We start from the raw sequence: 19485 nt of genomic DNA, 5'->3' as shown, positions 1-19485 counted from the left end.
AAGAACTTCGAGGCCATTCTGAACTCTAGTTTTAGCTGTCCTTCCTAATTTAATCAGAAGTAAGTGAGTCCAAGTGCCAGAGATGAAAGGAAAATGTCTGGGTTCGGCCCTGTCTTTTTATGGATGGAGAGGTCTAAGTGAGCCCAGGTCTTGGACTGTCAGGGCTGAGTTTTATACTCTCGGAGGCTAAGTTGATGATATAGCTTCAATTTCCCGTTCCTTTCCAGAAACTAGTTATATCACAAAGGGTGGATGTGTGTAGTAAAACCTTTCCAAGATGTGTTTCATGAAAAACAAAAACCCCGGTCCTTCTCTGAAAAGAGAATGCATGGTTGTCAAGTCTAAAAACCAGGCAACCTGCCATCTACTCGGTGTACAACGTAGTCCAGTTATGGAAGTAAGGATGCTGGTGGTGGTGGCGGTGCACGCTGGTAGGATTTGCTGAAGGAGGCAGAGGCAGGAAGACCACGAGTTTGAGGCCAGCCTGGGCTACACATTTAAAAGAAAAGGAAGTAGGGAAGACATTGGAGACTGGAGAAACAAATCTGGGCTTGCGTTCCACCTGAGAAGCATTGGGTAGATTATTTGACTTTTGCTCCCTCACAGTGATATCCGGAAGTGATACCTGTTCTTCACCGCTCTGGTTAGGGTTGAGGAAAAACCCAGGGTACAACAACACACCTCAGATACTCTGAAGCATCCATTTCTTCCAGGTCCCTTCTATTCTGATGTCCTAATCATACATTTAGCTTAATCTGATCATCTATCTCAGAGCCTTTAGAAACAAACAAAACGGGGCCTCTGCAGGCCTTGCTTTGGGCTCCTGTCGGGCATGGTGATCTGTAACCCTCTTTCCCAATCTCCTACTAGGGTCTGCAGCCACTGCCTCATGGAGGACCCCTAAAGCTCTGTCTTACATCTCTTTGGCAGCTGTGGAACACCAGGCAGGAAGTGCTCGCTCCAATTCGCCTCTCTCTAGAGTTGAAACAAGTGTTAGAATTCATTAGAAGATATTTTGTCATTAATTTGGTCAGACATCCAACCTTTTGTTATGAATAGGAGGTTGGACAAAATGCAGCTTGAAGTTGTGGGAATTATCCCCCAAACATATTCCTGACACTACAAAGTTGCCCAGCCTAACCACTCAGCCAGAGACTTTGCTAACACAGTCCTCTCTGGAGCTTCTGAATACTGAACACTTTAACCTCTACTCGCCAGTGTACAAACCTGGTACACAATAGAAAGAATGAGAGGCTTTCCAAACAGTGTGCTTGGGCCTCCCCTCCAGACGTGAAGATCATTGACTTGGGTATGGGGTCCAAAGATGTCAAAGTGAAGCCAGGGTTGAAAACCATCCTTCTAACCGTGGCTTTAGTCACCATGTCGTGGGTCTCTGCCATCACTGTATCCCTTGGGGAGCATGGAAATAGCTCCCTAACTGACGTCCCTGACTCCTGAGCTCTTTGTCTGGTACAGTTTGTGCATTTAAAACACCAATTTGGCTATTTAAATTTTTGGCTTCACGCACCAAAGTGCCCCTCTCTATCTTATGTAAATCTTCTCCATTTGCATAACGGCAATCACCAGATTTATTAAGGCGCTGCTGCGTGTCAAGTACTGCACCGGGCGTAACGACAGTGTTTCATTTGATCCCCTCAGCAACCTGAGAGGTAGGTGGTAGCTTTATCCCTGTGTCACGGGATTGACACGGGGAGGAGATTGAGAGTTCCAGAAGGGAAGTAAATTGCGCCGTCGTGGAGACGGGGTGTGCCAGAGGCATAATAGAAATGCAGGTCTATCTGTGCTCTTATCAGGGTCAGTGCTTTGGTTCTGGTCCAAGTGAAAGACAGAAGAACGCTCAGGTCTGCAGCCTCTCCTTTCAGAGATCTTACTGAAATATCTGAAGGATAAAAGGAGGCTTTTACTTGCAAGTACAAAGAGGGTAAGAGAGGGGGTCACTAGCTGAAATATTTCAAAGGACAGAAAAGGGATAGAGAGGGGGTCTTGCATAACCGTCCTGAAAGCGACATGTCTTGTAGAACAAGTAGAACCAAGGAGGAAAGAGTGGGGTGGCTCGGGAGAATCCTGGAGACGCTCATCAGGTAGAGAATCTAGAGCAGCGGAGAGTGTGGGAGCTGAGTGCATGAGGAGTGGTCTCTTCATCTTGCTTGGAGCTGGGGCTCAGAGAACTGACAAACACATAACCACGCCTGGGCGGCAGGCAGATGTGTTACTTTAAGAAATGGTTGAGAAAAGGGACAGGATTTGGAGACCACATGTATGGTGTCACAGCATGTGTGTGCCTTGGTGTGCGTGGTGGGGGGTTTCAAACTGCCTAAGGGGGGGGGTCTGGAGATGTAGCTCAGCTGCTGGAGGGTTTTCCCAGCATGCACCGGTCCCTGAGGTCAACCCACAGAACCACATAGAACCAGTGAGGTGACACATGCTTGTAATCTCAGCACTCCTGAGGCTGAAGATGGAGACTCAGAATTCAAGGGCATTCTCAGCGGTGTGGTGAGTTCAAGACCAGCCCTTGGATACGTGCGACTCTGACTGAGGGGTATGGGAGTGAGGGGTGGGGAGAGGAAGATGAGAGTGTATGGTCAGAATGGCCTGGGGGTGCCTTTCATTCCTGAATTCCTAGGATGAAGGCCACTTTCAGGAGAACAGAGGAGTCTACTGGAGAAGCCAGGGTTTTCCTAGACAGGAGCACTGGGTTGCTGCTGTGTGATTAAATTGTTTCCTGGGGAAACACTATCCCTCCAGATAGTGCACTCTATGACAGACCAAAGAGAGGAGTGACTTGGTGAACCAATGAGTTGTATTGGGTATTATTTAAAGGAGTCACTTAGAGGAGCTGAACGACTCAAAGACAGCTGCGTCAGCAAAGCCCTCTGCTGTACAGGTGACAAAGGGGACATCTGGAGCGCACTGCACAGCGTGCGTGTCGCTGAACAGGTCGGAGAGTGACTCCAGGTGACTCAGTTGGTGCCAACCGGGCAGCTCAGCTGTTTTCCTTCTTCTTCCAGCTGTTCCGGCCTCAGAGTCTTCTTCGAGACTTGGCTTTGATCTTCTGAGGGTGTCACTCAGCTTGTGCTGTTTGCTTTGGCAGAGGGGTGGGACTAGCGAACCTGGTCTGCTTTATCTGGTAACAGTGTCGGATAAATAATTTGTGGGGGAATAGAGTTACTGATATAAAATACGTGTTTAAGGCAAGGGCACAACAAAAGGTGATGCACTCAGTCTAGTGTGGAACGGATCCAAACAGGAAGCTGTTTATGAATAATAAGGCAGTGTGTTGTTTATTATTTTTGTTCTGGTTTGTTTGTTGAGGTAGGGTCTCACTATGTGTCTCTAGCTGGCCTGGAACTCACTCTGTAGGCCCGGCTGTCCTGGAACTCACTCTGTAGACCAGGCTGGCCTGGAACTCACTCTGTAGATCAGGCTGGCCTGGAACTCACTCTGTAGGCCCGGCTGGCCTGGAACTCACTCTGTAGATCAGGCTGGCCTGGAACTCACTCTGTAGACCAGGCTGGCCTGGAACTCACTCTGTAGACCAGGCTGGCTCCCAGTTCATAAAGATCTGCCTGCCTCTCCTTGTAGGGTACTAGAATTAAAGGCATGTGCTACCACGTCCTGCTAAGTAGTGTATGAAATCCCATTTACCCAATCGTATTTCTAGCGTCTAACTCCCAGCTTCTTGGAGAATCTAAACGGCATCCACTGTGACCTGCCCCTGGCTGCGTCTCTGAGCTCAGTTTCCTCTTGTCATTGGGTTTCTTGAAGTCCCTGCTTCTTTCTTGTCCCAGGGAGCCGTGGGTTTTGCTCCCTCTTCCTGGCCTCTTCTTCCCTGATCTTTGTCTCAGCTCAAATGTCCCTCCTCAGGGAGATTCCCTCATGTCATCTTATCTTAACTAGCTCTGCCTTCAAGGTATTTCTTCCTACCCTACCCGGTCCTGTGTCCTTTACTACACACACTGTTGGTAATTATCATAGTTCTTTGCATGTTTTCCAGATTTTAGTTTTGATTTGTTTGTTTGTTTTTTCCTTCCCTGCTGAGAGAAATATCACCTCTGCCCCAGACAACTACTGTGTCTATTCTAGAGTCCAAGTGTAAAGACCGACCCCATCACGACCCTCGGCTGGGCCATTATAAATGAACCAGGAAACAAGGGAAACAGAACAGCTCAAAAGGCAATGTCTGAGGAACAGTTAATTAGGGTGTGGTTTTCTCTTTTTTCCCCTCTTTGAGCCACCCTCCCACCAAGCCATAATTTGTGACTTCATGTGTGCTTTTCAGGAATTCATATTTTTAATGCCTCACCAGGAATGCTTTGATGCACAACTGGCTCGTCTGTGTGGTCTGCAAGATGCTTTCCTGGAGATACTACCACGGCCCAAAGATGGCTTCTTGCCCTGGAATATCTCTTTCTTTCTCTCCTTGTCTTCTATCTCAAGGGTCCACTTTTTTGGCCCTGGATTTTAAGTCATGCCATTTCTGTGGACAGCAAAAAGAATTTCCACATCTGCTTCTTCTAACCTGAAGCACACATTTAGGCGTGAGTCCCAGCAGGTCTTCCTAGCTGGCCAGAAGCATATACATCTTCATGTGTCCTGACAAATGGGTTTTTAATCCTTTCGATGTCACTCAGACAATGGCTCAGGCCAATAGAAAGTCATTATTAGCCTGGCAGTGACTACACTGAATATTTGGGACCCAGTGAAGTCCTCAGCCTTCCTCAAGGTGAGCTTCTCAGTTGACACACCTCAGTTAGCAAGAATGGCTACCCACAAGCAGAACTACAGAAACCAGAATGCAAGGTTAGTGCATTTAGAGACCTTTCCAGAAGCACAGAGGTTGCTGGGCTAGGTCGTTCTTTGTTCACACTCTGTCAGCTCTTGCTGCCCTCATGCTGGTTCCAAGGCCTGAGTGGTAACTCCGTCATGTGTTGGCTGTGCTAAGGTCTGGGGCCTCTTACACTTGGCCTGCCTCTGGAGAAAAAGAAGGAAAAGTAAAAGCAGAAAGAAACAGGAACAGGAAGGAAATAATTCATAGTTTAAATGATAAGTTACAAATTTTGAGGTTAGGAATTGATAAGGTCTACTGAAAACCTATAAGGTAGATATGTATATGTATATGTGCATGTGCATGTGTATATGTACATGTATATGATGTGTATGTATATGATGTGTATGTTTGTTTATATGTAGTATATGTATATGATATAAGTATATGTATATGTAGTATACATATATGTAGTATATGTATATGTATATGATGTATGTGTATATGATGTATATGTATATGATGTGTATGTATATGATGTGTATGTATGTATATATGATGTGTATGTATGTATGATGTGTATGTATATTATGTATATGTGTATGATATACATGTATATATGTATATGATATATATGAATATGTGTATGATGTATATGTAGTATTTTGTATATGTATATGTATATTATGTATATGTGTATGTGTATATATATGTATGTGAATATGAATATGTATATGTATATGATGTATGTGTATAGGATGTATATGTATAGGATATATATGTTTATGTGTACGTGTGTGTATGTGTATATCTATGTATCAGACTCAGAGAGATTCAAAGCACAGGGTAAATAAATATCAGTAGTGTTCGGCTTATACAAATAAAGGTGTTCAGAGTCTAATTACTTTTGCTATCATCATATTTCTAGTCAATCAGAAGCCAGTGTTTAGAACCTTAGTTTTGACAGAGCTAAGGTCAAGATAATTTTACGAATGTGGTGGTTTGAGCAGGAATGACTCCCGTAGACTCATGTGTTTGAATGCTTGGTTAATGCTTGATCAGGCAGTGTGGCCTTGTTGGAGTGGGTGTGGCCTTGTTGGAAGAGTGTGTCACTAGGGGTGGGCTCTGAGGCCTCAGTGTGTCTCAGTTCACTTCCTGCTGCCTGCTGGTTTGACTATAGAACTCACAGCTGCTTCTCCAGCACCGTGTCTGCCTGCACACGGCCATGCTTCCTGCCCTGATGATAAGGGACTAAATTTCTGAGACTGTGATTCAGCCACAATAAATGTTTTCCTTTCTAAGAATTACTATGTCATGTTGTATCTTCACAGCAATAAAAACCCTAAGACACTGAATAATATAGGTGTTTCGAATATTAGAGAGCTTTCTGGAAAGGATGTAGGTCACGTAAGAGCAGTTAAATTAACACTTTCATGGTCCTCATCCCTTGCTTGAAATTTTCCAAGGAACTACTTGGAGGCAATGCTGCTTTGCTCCAAGGTGGTTTTGTTCCATATGTTTTGACAGCAGCAGTAAACACCAGAGGGCCAAGTACTATGGGAAATATCCCATAATTGGTAATATGGGCCTAATTGCTAGTTTGGTTCAACATTTCGATTAAAATGGTAGATATGAGAATTACGTGGACATAGGAGGAAGTGTATTTTAAACAGCAAGAAAATAGACAACAGAGTGTTACCTAGTGTTCACAATTCTGCCTGTATTTACGTGTCTCATAGAGTATCCACCTTTGTGTAGGTGAGCACAGGGAAGCCAGATGTAGAGTTAGTTGTCTTTCTATGCCACTCTCCGCTTTATTTTTGAGACAGTATCTCTCACCGAACGTGGGGCTCAACGAAGTGGTTAGACTAGCTGACCAGCAAGCCCCGTTCTCCTGTGCACCCCCCTTTTTTATGTGGGCCATGGAGGTCCATACTCAGATCTCCATGGTTTCATGGCATCATTTCGCCAGCTGAACCCTCTCCTCATGTCCCAGGTCAGGCCCCAGACATCTTAGGACAGAATCTCATAAAAACAGAGTATCAGCAGTAAGGCTAAGGGCTTGGACTGGATATGTATGGAAATGGGAGTGGCTTAGGTTTAAACAGATATAATTGTCTTGTTATTTACTTATATTTTCATTGTAACGTTGACCAAATATATTCTAATGGAAACAGTCCAGCAAACAGAATTTAAAAAGAAACCCTATCCCTAGCACCATAATGTCCCCCTCTGCATGACACGAATGAGCAATCATCCTGGTGGACTTTTCCCTTCAGGCAAGGGCTCGCTTGAGCCACTAACAATCTTAAAGGGAGAAGCACTAGCAGGGAGAGAAAGCTGCCTCCTGCTCTATTTTCATCCTCTTCTACCTTTAGTGACTGGCTCCATTGCTTAGCTGAAAAGATGATGTGTTTTGAGCATCTTTTGGGTGTTCGTGTGTTACGCGGCAGTCCCGATACGAGTACGCCGGCAGACATGCTAGGGGTGGGTTTCCTCTCATCTCCCTGGGGAGCAGACAGGGTGGCTGGATCTCCAGCAGTTCTGTCAAATCACAAGGTTCAGCAGAATGGCTCAGTCGCTGTCCTCCGTTTGGATATTATCTGTACTTTTCTGCGACCTGTGCTTTCATTCGCTGTGCTGTGCTTTTCTGGTTCATTTAAATGTCTTTTAAATGTCGTCTATCTGTGTGTTTGTTTTTGTTTGTTTGTTTGTTTGTTGAGATAAAGGTTCTCTGTGTAATAGCCCTGCTGTCCTGGAACTCACTTTGTAGACCAGGCTGGCCTCAACCTCACAGAGATCCCCCTGCCTCTGCCTCCTGAGTGCTGCGATTAACGATGTAAATACCATTTTTAACCAATGCATTTAATTCTATGTCATAGATGGTGTACCTTACTGAAGCCTGAAGCAAACCAAACCTATGGTTTGGACATTTAAGACATTCTTATTTGGGGAGGGGGGAGTTGTTTGTTTTTGTTGTTGTTGTTGTAGCATTCTTTTTTTTTTTTTTTTTTTTGGTTCTTTTTTTTCGGAGCTGGGGGCTGAACCCAGGGCCTTGCGCTTCCTAGGTAAGCGCTCTACCACTGAGCTAAATCCCCAGCCCCTTGTTGTAGCATTCTTTCGTAAGTAGAATACATTTTTTTTTTGTAAATAGCGTTCTTATGCATTTGTTTTCCATTCAATCTTTGCATATCATAGTGATGCCTTGTCAGTTAAAATGAAGAGAAAGGGTATTTTCACATTCCAGACCTTGGCTGATTTATTTTGCTTCCGTATCTCCACCGGCAATGTAAAATAGAATTATATCCTCTGCAGGTTTACTAACACTAGATGCATCTATCCACTTACTCGAATCTCTGTCTTTGTCTTATAAATGTCATATCGTGCGGCTAGAAACGTATGTAACAATATGTATGTAGCCAAAATATAAACAATATTTAAACTCCTTCCAGGTGTAAAACTCAGTTGTAGCAGTCACCTCCACGTTGCTCCACGACCAACGCCGTTATCGGTCTCCGAACCTTGTCAGCATCTGCACCCACTAAAGGAAGATCACCCTTTCTCTCTTCCCGTCGTCTGTGGCGACCATTCCTGTCTTCGTGCATCTGACCGATCTAGGTATTTCGTATGCATGGAATCAAAGCAGAGTCTTCTGTGGGCATTTTCAAAAAGTATCCATGTGGTAGCCCACGGAGTAGGAGTGTTTTCCTTCCAGAGACAGAATGTAATGTGTATGTGCATATAAGTATGGGCGTGGATGTATAGACACATACATAATACCATAGTCTCATTCATTTATCCACCACTGCTACTTGGATTACAAGCATAGGTTGGCCGTGGTGAGTCAGTGTCATGGACGTGAGTGTATAAACGTGCTTGTTTGTGTCACTGCTTTGCTGAGTCATGTAGTAAATTTATGTTTAGTTTTTAAGAACCCACATTTAATTTAATTGAGAGACCCACCTTATGTTAAATTTAAGAACCCGCCACATTGGGGTTGGGGATTTAGCTCAGTGGTAGAGCGCTTGCCTAGCAAGCACAAGGCCCTGGGTTCGGTCCCCAGCTCCGAAAAAAAGAAAAGAAAAAAAAAAAAAAAAAAGAACCCGCCACATTGATTTCCGTTGCCTCTGCATCGTTTCACATTTTTTTAACTTAATTTTTTTTCATTTACTTTTATCTCACTCACTGCCACCCTTTCCCACAATCCCCACATCACCTGCCTCCCTCTCTCCTCTAAATAGGTGCGGGGGGGGGGGGGGACTGGGTATCCCCCTGGTTATTCAAGTCTCTGTGAGGCTAGGTGCATCCTCTCCCTCTGAGCTCAGACAAGGTGGCCCAGCTGGAAAGACACATCCACAGACAGGCAACAGCTTTTGGGAGAGCCCCTGTTCCATTCGGTTAGGACCCACATGAAGACCAAGTTGCACATCTGCTCCATACACACAGGGAGGCCTGGGTTCAGCCCATGTTTGTTCTTTGGTTGCTGGTTCAGTCTCTGAGAATCCCAAGGGTCCAGGTTAGTTGACCCTGTTGGTCTCCCTGTGGAGTTCCTCTCCCCTTTGGGGCCCTCAATCCTTCCTCCTAATCTTCCATAAGAGTTCCCAAGCTCCATCCACTGTTTGCCTGTGGGTGTCTGCACCTGTCTGAGTCAGATGCTGGGTGGAGCCTCTCAGAGGACAGTCATGCTACACTCCTGTGTGCAAGCATAACAGAGTATCATTAACAGTGTTAGGGATTTGGTGCTTGCTCATGGGACGGGCCTCAAGTTGGACCAGTTATTGGTTGGCCATTCCCTCAGTCTCTGCTCCATTCTCCCATGCCTGTATTTCTTGCAAAACTTTCAACCCAAAACTTTTCAACATTCTTATCACATTCTTATCAACAGAACATGCGGTTCGAGGAGCTTTCCACCCTGTCTAGCATTGGTTTTTCATGTTTTCCATAACACTTATCCTGTGGGTGTTTCTCAACCTGTGGGTTGTGACCCTAGAAGGGTTGCATATCAGATATTTACATTATAATTTATAACACTCACAAAATCAGTATGACGTAGCAGCAAAATAATCTTATGGTTGGGGAGGGGGGGTCACCACAACATGAGAAACTGTAACAAAGGGTCACAGCCTAAGGAAGGTTGACAGCCTCTGGATTAAAGCATCTTTTCATATGCTTAAGGGCCATTTGGATTATTCCTCCTTGGGAGAAGTATCTAATCAACTACTTTACCCATTTTTAGAATGGAATTCCTGTTTTCTTTGTTGTTGAATTATAGTATGTGTTTGTATGGTACGGACATTAATCCCTTACCAGACACATTGTAGCTATCTTTGTATTTCACTGTTGCCCTTGACTCCCCATTGGGTCATTTGATGCGTAGACATCTTGAATTTTTACAAAGTGAAATGCATGTATCTTCTCTCTTGTTACTTGGGTCTTGGGTGTTTGTTACGATTTGAACATATAGTGCCTCTCCACACACCCCACACACACACAGGTTCCCATGCTGAGTATGTGGTCCCCATACTTTGGAATGTTCTAAGGCAGGGTTGGAGGAAGTAGATTACTGAGGGAGAGTCCTTCAGGATGCTGCGGCCCTGGCTCCCTTCTCGGCTCCTCTCGTTGCTTCCCACCTGCCAGGATGCGAACAGGTCTCAGTCATGGGACCCTCTCGTTATCTCTTCTGCTCAAGCACATGGGGCCAAGTGACCAAGAATGGAACCTTCTAGAACCATAGGCCAAAATAAACCTTTCCTCTTTTCAAGTTGTTCTGTCAGGCATTTCGTTATAGTAATGACGAAAATAGCTAACGGTCTTTCTGGAGACTTTTCACTATATTTTATTCAACTGGCTTTCTTTTCAGATGTGTGCCTAAGACATTAGCCCACTTCAAGTAGATTTTACTGATGTTGTAAAGCACAGTTCTCTCTCTTCCTCCTCCTCCTCCTCCTCCTCCTCCTCCTCCTCCTCCCCCCTCCTCCTTTTCCTCCTCCTCCCTGTCTCTTTCTTGTTATTTGCAAATGCTCTAACACTGAGCTGTACCACAAGGCCCCAGCCTCCAGCCAGCAGCTTCCGGCCCTCTTTTTAATTCTGAGACAGAGTCTTGCTAAAATAACAGGGCTAGCCTCAACTGCCCTCCTCCTAGGTTAACCCACGGAGTGACTGGTATTTCTGGTGTGTGCTACCATGACTAACCCCAGCTTCATTCCTTGTTCGTGTGATGTCTTCGTCAACTCTAACAACAGTCTATTCTCTGGCTAAAGGAGCCATATGTACTTCCTAGTTTCCATTTGCTGTTGCGAATGAACCAGTCCAGTTTCCCTTCCCCAACTCACATGTGTTAGATTTCCTGACAGCTCCTTGTGAGCGCTTTTAGGAAACGCTGTTGATCATTGATCTTTAAAAAGGTGCTAGTTTCTTTTATTCTGGAATTTTCAGTTGATTTTCTCAGGATTTCTAAATAGATGAAGATACTTTTTTTCTGCATAAAATTTAGGTAGCACCCCTCCCCCTTTGCCTAACAAAATGAAGTTTGCTGCTTCCCCTAAAAAGGGGCTCTAATTAAGCCGCGTTCAATTAATGAAGCCCAGAAGCATGCATGTTTCAATGGTGCACCGTTGCCCTGGCACATCACTGAGCTCCCAGTCATATCCCTTGTATATATTGATTAGCACAAGGTAATCAATGCTTGTCCCCAGACCAGAAAATCAGCATCGCCTGGGAGCTTGTTAGAAATGCAAAATCTCGGGCTCTACTCTGGCCCCCAGTCAGAATGTGCATGCTCAGGTGTGTGGATAGGATAGCTTCTGTGTTTCCAAAACCGTGGCGTTCTGCTTTAGAACTTGGTAACATAATAGTTCTTCCTCCTTTCTTTAAGTGTTTCCTCCTCCAATTCACAAGTAATTAGAGACTAGAGACACTAGGAGGGAAAAATCATTCAAAAATAGCAGTAAGTAGACCGCGAAGTCACAGGATACAAGGGAGAAATTGGGATTAGGAAGCGGCTAGTTCAGAATGCCCAAAATATCACCCTTGTGGCAGCTCCCTCAAGTCTAAAATGGCAGGCTACCCTAATAATTCTAACAATTGTCTTAACATGGAGCCACTTTCTTCTGTGTGGCAAATGAATGTTTGCTTCACTTCCACAGTCGAAACCTGCAGCACTCTCCAAATAATGGATTTATTTATGAGAACAGTAAGTGGTTGGCTGGGAATTTAATGTCAACCAATTCCAGAGTAACGTGAAGTTCTACACCAGTGGAAACATTTTTAAAAGTTACTTAAAAGTCGATAAGTTTTGAGGGAAGAGGATGTATGAGTTTTGGTCCTCTCGAGGGCCTCAGGAGGCCTTCACCTGCGTTCCGCAGGTGAGCTCACTGGGATGTACCACAGTGTTAGACAATGTGTGAGCTGCCACGCAGCTTTGAGTCCAGGCACACCCAGAACCCGACGGTGCTACACCTGCCGGGACTTCTCAGTGTCAAGAAATCCAAGTCAAAGTGTGAGTTTCTTTGGACGAAGTCTACATTTCCTATTTACACTTATGTTCAGTATCACTTGTTGTGGTGACTTGAATAAGAATGGCCCTCACAGGCTCCTTTACTTGAATGCTTAATCACCAAGCAGTGGAACTGTTTGATAGGATTAGAAGGATTAGGGGGTGTGGTCTTGTTGGGGGAAGTGTGTCACCGGGGGTGGGCTTCGAGGTTTTTTTTTGTTTTGTTTTGGTTTTTTTTGTTTTTTTTTGTTTTTTTTTGGTTCTTTTTTTCAGAGCTGGGGACCGAACCCAGGGCCTTGCGCTTCCTAGGTAAGCGCTCTACCACTGAGCTAAATCCCCAGCCCCGGGCTTCGAGGTTTTAAAACCCCATACCAAGCCCTGTCTCTCTCTCTCCTTCTCTCTGCCTATGGGTCAGGATGTAGAACTCTCATCTACTTCTCCAGCACAATACCTGCATGTTGTCATTCAGGGTAATGGAATGAACCTCTGAGAATGTAAGCAAGCCCAATTAAAAACTTTCTCTTAATAAGAGTTCCCTAGGTCATGGCGTCTCTTCACAGCAGTAGAGCATTAAGTCACTTAGGATAGGAGTTTTTACCCTCTTTGAATGTCAACGTTGTTTTACATTACTTGGCGAGGGTGAATGAAGTAGGAATGTCTGGTTTCTTTGGAGACTCGGTTGTGTCATGTGATGTTTTTTTCTGGAAACTTTCTTATGAGAGGATGTTTTGCTGAGAACAGACACGTGGCACGTTCCTAAAATTTGTGCCTGAGAATTATTAACCTCTTTCGTTTAGTTTTTGTTGTTGTTGTTTGTTTGTTTGTTTATCTGTACGTGTGTGTGTGCTTGTATTTAGAACCCGGGGCAGGGCACACACTCTACCACTGATAAACTTCCAGCATCATATCCCTCCACCCATATGGAAAAGACCAGAAATCTATTTTACGGCTACAGGGGAGTCACGGGCCTTGGACGTTAGTCTCTGCTTTTACATCACTGGCGGCTTCTTTTCAAATTTAGGGATAGATTCTTGGGTCTTTTAAAACTAAAATGGCTTGTAAGTCTTCATAATGAATCCCACTGTGGTCTATTGGAAAAGATGTTGGCATCTTTGATGTAGACGACGGTGTTCAATGTGTAGAATTTTGTTAGTCAACATAAACTTTCCATGTGGTTTGCATCCTGCCGGCTGAATGGGAAATCTATCTGCAGTCATGTGTAGCATCTGCTTCTCTCCAGCTCTAGATGTTCAGGGGTCATGATCAGTTAAGACTTCTAGCGATAAGGTGCAGTGGTTATGGCCTCTGCCTCCCTGATGGTCCCTCTGGAATTCTGCTACTTCTGACTGAAGGTTCTTGGGCTCCCAGAAGTCATTTTGCCATGGGGATAGGTGTCCCTCTGTACCACAGCCTGCAACATCCTTTCTTTGTTCCATGGTTGTGGACTCTAAGAAAGAGTCCTGGACATCAGCTTGCTCATGCTTCTCCTGGAGTCATAATTTTCCCAAGCCATAAAACATAATTCTCTGCTTAGTACGGGGAAATGGGACTCTAGGTGCTGTTGTCTGAATACGCTCAATACCTGTTCTGAAGAGCAGTCATCACTGCTGTGGTAACAACAGGCCAGGCCTTCAGGGAAGTAACTAAGTCCTGAGTTCTCTTCCCCTGCGGACGCATCATTGTCTTACAAAGGGCTGTAGACTCCTTGGCTGATTTTTGCTCTTCTACTGGGTCAGGTGTCAACCTGAAGTGAACAGCACAGAGGGAAGCTCTCCTGAAACAGCCCATTTTAAAAATGTCAGAAGGATGGTGATCCGCAATATATCTACCCTGTAATATATGTGCCCTTCACCATGGGAAGGCCATACGTGTGTTCAGGGGGGTAAAGGAAGACAAGGCTTTGGAAGTGTAACATGAGGAAAGTTACATAAGTTGTTTTTGGAACGATTATCCTTGGGAACAGAAATAACAAGGGTGGCCTCGATCCAAAGCTGCATAGATAGTTGCTGTGTAGACATCCTCACAGGAAGATCCAAGACTCTTTGTGCAAGATCAATGTTTTGGCAATGAGTTGAGATGGTTCCCGTTATGAGGTGACTGTGCCTATGGGTCTTCCCTTGATGGCTTCATGGCTCTACTGTGCCTAGATTTGGAAGCAGAGAGCGGCTTTTGTCAGCCGCTAAACCTGCTGGTGTCTCCATCTAAGGCTTCCAGGCCTCCTGAATGTGTGAAAATACTTTCCGGATCCTCATCCCCGTCAGGAGAAAGGTAGTACAAAAAAAAACGGCATAGTCTTTTAGTCCCTTTCACATGTAGAAAAGCTTTTAACTGTAACCCGAATGACATAATAGCTAAACACTGGTCTTTGTAGAGCTGGCCTTTGGAGGTATGTACAGCTGACCACAGAAGGGCAGCTCTTTAGAAAGGTCTTACCCAGCACTGGTAAGGCCCTGGCCTCCAGTAGGGCAAAGAGGAGGAGGAGAGGGAGGAAGAGAGGAAGAAGGGGGAGGAGGGTGAGAGAGGGAACAGTTCATTGCAGGTGAGCACATCCTGTTAGCAGTTTTCACAGGAGAGGAGCCTGCTTCTGACACCTCTCTTCCTGTAATCCTGGCCACACAAGCTTTGGTGGAAAGGCGTCTCACGTTTAAGAGGTAAATTCTTCAGGCATTATATCAGTGTTTTATTCATAGAACTTGCTTAGCCATGATTGGGGTCAAATGCTTGACACTATCCTTTTTTTAACTAGGGTGACTACTACTTTTGTGCTGAGTTTAAGGCTGGTATAGGGTCTATACTAAACTTTTCTAGTCCTGTGACCCCTTAATACAATTTCTCGTGTTGTGGTGACCCCCAACCATAAAAAATTATTGTTGTCGCTACTTTATAACTATAATTTTTCAACTTTTATGAATTATAATATAATATCTGCTATTCAGATGGTCTTAGGTCTCCTCTGTGAAAGGGTCATTGCACCCCAGAAGGGGTTACGATCTTCAGGTTGAGAACTGTTGGTGTAGACCATGTGTTTCACCCTGTAGGATTCGCCTCTGAGCTTCATCAAGGGCTGACAGATGCCCTTTCATGGCTGGAATCCTTACCAATTCATGACTGGGGTGAAAGATGGCCAAATTGTCAGAAACTGGACCACTGCCACAGCAACCATGGGCCAAGAGGGTTAGGCCCAGGACTTTGCAAGGTGGACCTCATCTGCTAAGCAGAAACCACCTTCAGCATAGAGAAGGCTTTATCCTGGAGCCACCTCTCCTCTAGAGTCATCTTTTCTCCTTCTGTTCTTAGACCACTTGGTTGCCCCGTCTTCTTCCTGACCCACCAACTGCTCACTTGGTCCGCTGGCTTTCAACAAAGTGGCCTTTAGTCATTCCTGGGAATCCACTGGACCCTCCAAAAGGAAGCGAATTCTAGGTCCAAGTAGGTTTTCTGGTACTCGTCTTCCTAGAAAAGTTAGAAAACCACACAATTTAAATCCTGTGGACAACCTAGTATGTGTGTATATGTGCCTGTGTGTGTAGTATGAGTGTGTGTGGTGAGAGTGCGTGTGATGTGAGTGTGTACGTGTGGTAAGTATATATGTGTGTGTATGTGTGTGATGTGAGTGTGTATGAGTATGTGTGTGTGGTAAATGTGTATGGTATAAGTGTGGTGAGTGTATGTATGTGTGTGGTATGAGTAGAGTGTGTGGAGTGTGCATGTGTGAGTGTGTGTGATGTAAGTATGTGTGTGTGTGTGATGTGAGTGTGTGGTGTGTGTGTGTAACGTGAATATGTATGTGTGAGTGTATATGGTACAAGTGTGATGAGTGTGTGTATGTGTGTGGTATGAGTAGTGTGTAGGGTGTGTGTGCCTGTGTGATGTGAGTGTGTGTGTGTGTGGTATATGTGTGTGTGTGGTATATGTGTGTGTGGTGAGAGAGTATATGTGGTATGAGTGTGGTGTGTGTGTGTGTGATGTGAGTGTTGTGTGAGTGTGTGTGGTGTGAGTGTATGTGATGTGAGTGTTGTGTGAGTGTGTGTGCAAGTTTATGTGTGTGGTGAATGTGCGTGGTGTAAGTGCGGTGAGTGTACGTATGTGTATAGTATGAGTGTGTGGAGTGAGTGTGTGTGGTGTGTATATGTATATGATATAAGTATATGTGTGTGTGTGGTATATTGTGTGTGGTGAGTGTGTGTGTATATGGATGTGTGTGGTGTATATATGTGTGGTGTGTTATGTGGTATGAGTAGTGGTGTGTGTGTGTATAAGTATATGTGTGTGTGGTATATTGTGTGTAGTGAATGTGTGTGTATATGGGTGTGTGTGGTGTATATATGTGTGGTGTGTATGTGGTATGAGTAGTGGTGTGTGTGTGTGTATGTGGTGAAAGTGTGTGTGTGTGTGTGTGTGCGTGTGTGTGTGTGTGTGTGTGTGTGTGGTATGAGTAGTGTGTGTATATCTTTTAAATAAGCCTCCAGGCATAAAAATAAATGGAGATTAATGTTGGTGACTATGAATCATGAAACAGAGAAGGCCTGGGCCCAGGAAGGGAGCTGGGTTTTCACCCCCAGGCTGCCTGCCTGTTTGTTACCTGCTGGAGTCCAGCCTCCACCTTTCTAGTCTGCCAAGTGGTGTGTAGATTAGCACTGCAGGTGGAGAGTGGATCTTACCCCTCACAGTTCTGTTGCTAGGATTAAGGGAAATTAGGGAACCGCAGGGTTCCTTTGTGAACAGTATGGCTCTCTCCAGGTGTAAAGCAGCTTTCTTCCTACTGTAGCAGCTGCCACACTGCAGCAAACCGTGAGGCCCAACAGGCAAGCATTTGCTGCATGTCCTGATGGCCTGAGTTCACTCCTGGAACCCATGTCAAGATGGAAAAATGGTGCCAGAGAGCCAGTCCAAAGCCTTGTCCTCTGGCCTGTCCCTCACCTGCCCCCACAAGCCATTACTGACACATCCAATAATTATTAATTAACCAAACATCGGCATTGGTATAATTTTGACAACATAATATAGGCTCAAAAAGTAACCTGCGTCATGGAAGGGAGGGGTAGGTACCCTGGGAGAACCTGAAATTGTCCAAAGCGGGCATTTTTTTCAAGTTCATGCCACGCATTGTAACTGTGAACCTGCTTGGAGGCCCTAGGACGCTCCGTTCCCCTGAGATACCTGTCCTCTGTTTAGTTACCTGTGTCACCAGGCTTTATCTGGTTTCTACCAGATGGACTGGGCCCATCAGATGCTAGAAAAGGGCAGATGTCTTTTAAAGGGACAGAAACCCTCAATAATGGCTCCTTGTTGTCCAGAGGACTAATTTTATAATTCTTCTTCCCTTAGCTACTGTGTCAAAACAACTGCCTGATGCAAGTGAAAGGTCCAGGTTGGGGAAGTCAATCCAGGGTCTGTGGTCGCAGTCTTATGTACTTGGGGAGGAGCTCCGCTAGGAAGTGTGGGATTTGAGGATCAGCTTCTTTAATGGTCATCCATTGGAAAGGGCCACTTCAAGAATATAGCCATTAAGGTAAAACATGCAGGGAAAGGTATTCTACTAATCAGATAGTGAGCTTCCTAAAATCCTTTCTCTCCTACTCCTAAGATGAATGGTATCTTGGCTAGAGCTGGTCATTTATTCACTCATTCACTCATTCATCATTCATTCATTCACTCATTTAGTCATTCACTCATTCATTCATTCACCCATTCATTCATTCATTCACTCAGTCATTCATTCATTTACTCACCCACTCATTCATTCATTCACTCACTCATTCATTCACTCATTTAGTCACTCACTCATTTAGTCATTCACCCATTCATTTATTCATTCATTCACTCATTTAGTCATTCATTCATTTACTCACCCACTCATTCATTCATTCACTCACTCATTCATTCACTCATTTACTCACCCACTCATTCATTCATTTACTCACCCACTCATTCATTCATTCACTCACTCATTCATTCATTCACTCACTCATTCATTCACTCATTTACTCATTCATTCACTCATTTACTCATTCACCAATTCATTCATTCACTCACTCATTCACTCATTCATTTATTTACTCACTCACTCACTTACTCATCTCATTTTTTTTCTCCAAGCGCCTCCAAGTACCAGGACTCTGACTGAAATTACATCCTTTGGCTCAGCTCTTGACTACTTGTGAGTCTGGGCAGACTTTGGAACCCCTCATAGTGGCTGCCGGTCACCAGTTTATCTTCCTTACCCTGCTCTGAGATAATTTCCCACCCATCAGCTGATGAAAACCTGAACCTGCTTCCTTTTGTGCCGATAGGCAGCAGATCTGGGAGCATCTGTCTTGTTGTATAAAGCACTTTAATTTTGCATTTAAATTCCAAAAATCCCTTAGATGCTATCATTTGCAAACTGACTCTGGAAATACCAAATCATAAGGAAATTACAGCACAGTATAAGTATTTTAATCACTTTTTATTGCTTGCAACAAACTTGACAAATAAAAAAATTACTCAAGTATTATTTTTTTAAACCATCCAGTAATTGGGTCTCTTGTTTCCCATCTTCCTGGAACCCAGTGAGCTTTACAACGATGCTGCTGAATTCTAAAGTAGCAGGAATAAGAGTTGCCTCGTAGCTGCACAAACTTGAATTTCTTTATTAAGAAACTCCTTTAAGGGGCTGGGGATTTAGCTCAGTGGTAGAGCGCTTACCTAGGAAGCACAAGGCCCTGGGTTCGGTCCCCAGCTCCGAAAAAAAAGAACCCAAAAAAAAAAAAAAAAAAAAAGAAACTCCTTTAAAAAACTTACCAGGCACTGGAGACATAGCTCAGCGAAAAACAGTAAGGACAGCTCACGCAGAAGACCAGAGTTTGAATCTCAGCACCCACCAAGGCAGTTCACAACCACCTGTCACTTAGTTTCCGACTAGCATGGGCTACATAGAAAAATCATATCTCAAAACAAAAACAAAATAACAGACAAACAAACAAACCCAACCATGGGCCAGCAAATGATTCAGAAGGTAAGCCATGGGGGCTGGGGATTTAGCTCAGTGGTAGAGCGCTTACCTAGGAAGCGCAAGGCCCTGGGTTCGGTCCCCAGCTCCGAAAAAAAAGAACCAAAAAAAAAAAAAAAAAAAAAAAAAAAAAAGAAGGTAAGCCATGGAAGCCTGATGACCTGAGTTTGAGCAGAATCCAGGTGGAAGGGGGTAAGTGATGCCAGATGCTGT

General features: G+C 44.4%; 1 long non-coding RNA gene across 2 annotated transcripts in view; it reads left to right on the top strand.

Annotated features, from left to right (window-relative positions):
• The first annotated feature begins 1616 nt into the window (after positions 1-1616).
• The window catches only part of LOC147998718 (uncharacterized), a 33848-nt gene continuing 15979 nt past the window's right edge, over positions 1617-19485 (top strand). For both annotated transcript variants that reach the window (XR_015645889.1, XR_015645890.1), the window contains exons 1-2: positions 1617-1670; positions 8239-8404. This is a non-coding gene — a long non-coding RNA (uncharacterized LOC147998718). The remainder of the gene's footprint in view (positions 1671-8238; positions 8405-19485) is intronic.

This window comes from Rattus norvegicus, chromosome 20 (genome assembly GCF_021556685.1).
Source record: "Rattus norvegicus strain SHRSP/BbbUtx chromosome 20, alternate assembly SHRSP_T2T, whole genome shotgun sequence".
Classification (NCBI taxonomy): Eukaryota; Metazoa; Chordata; class Mammalia; order Rodentia; family Muridae; genus Rattus; species Rattus norvegicus.
This window is presented reverse-complemented; position numbering and strand designations above follow the sequence as displayed.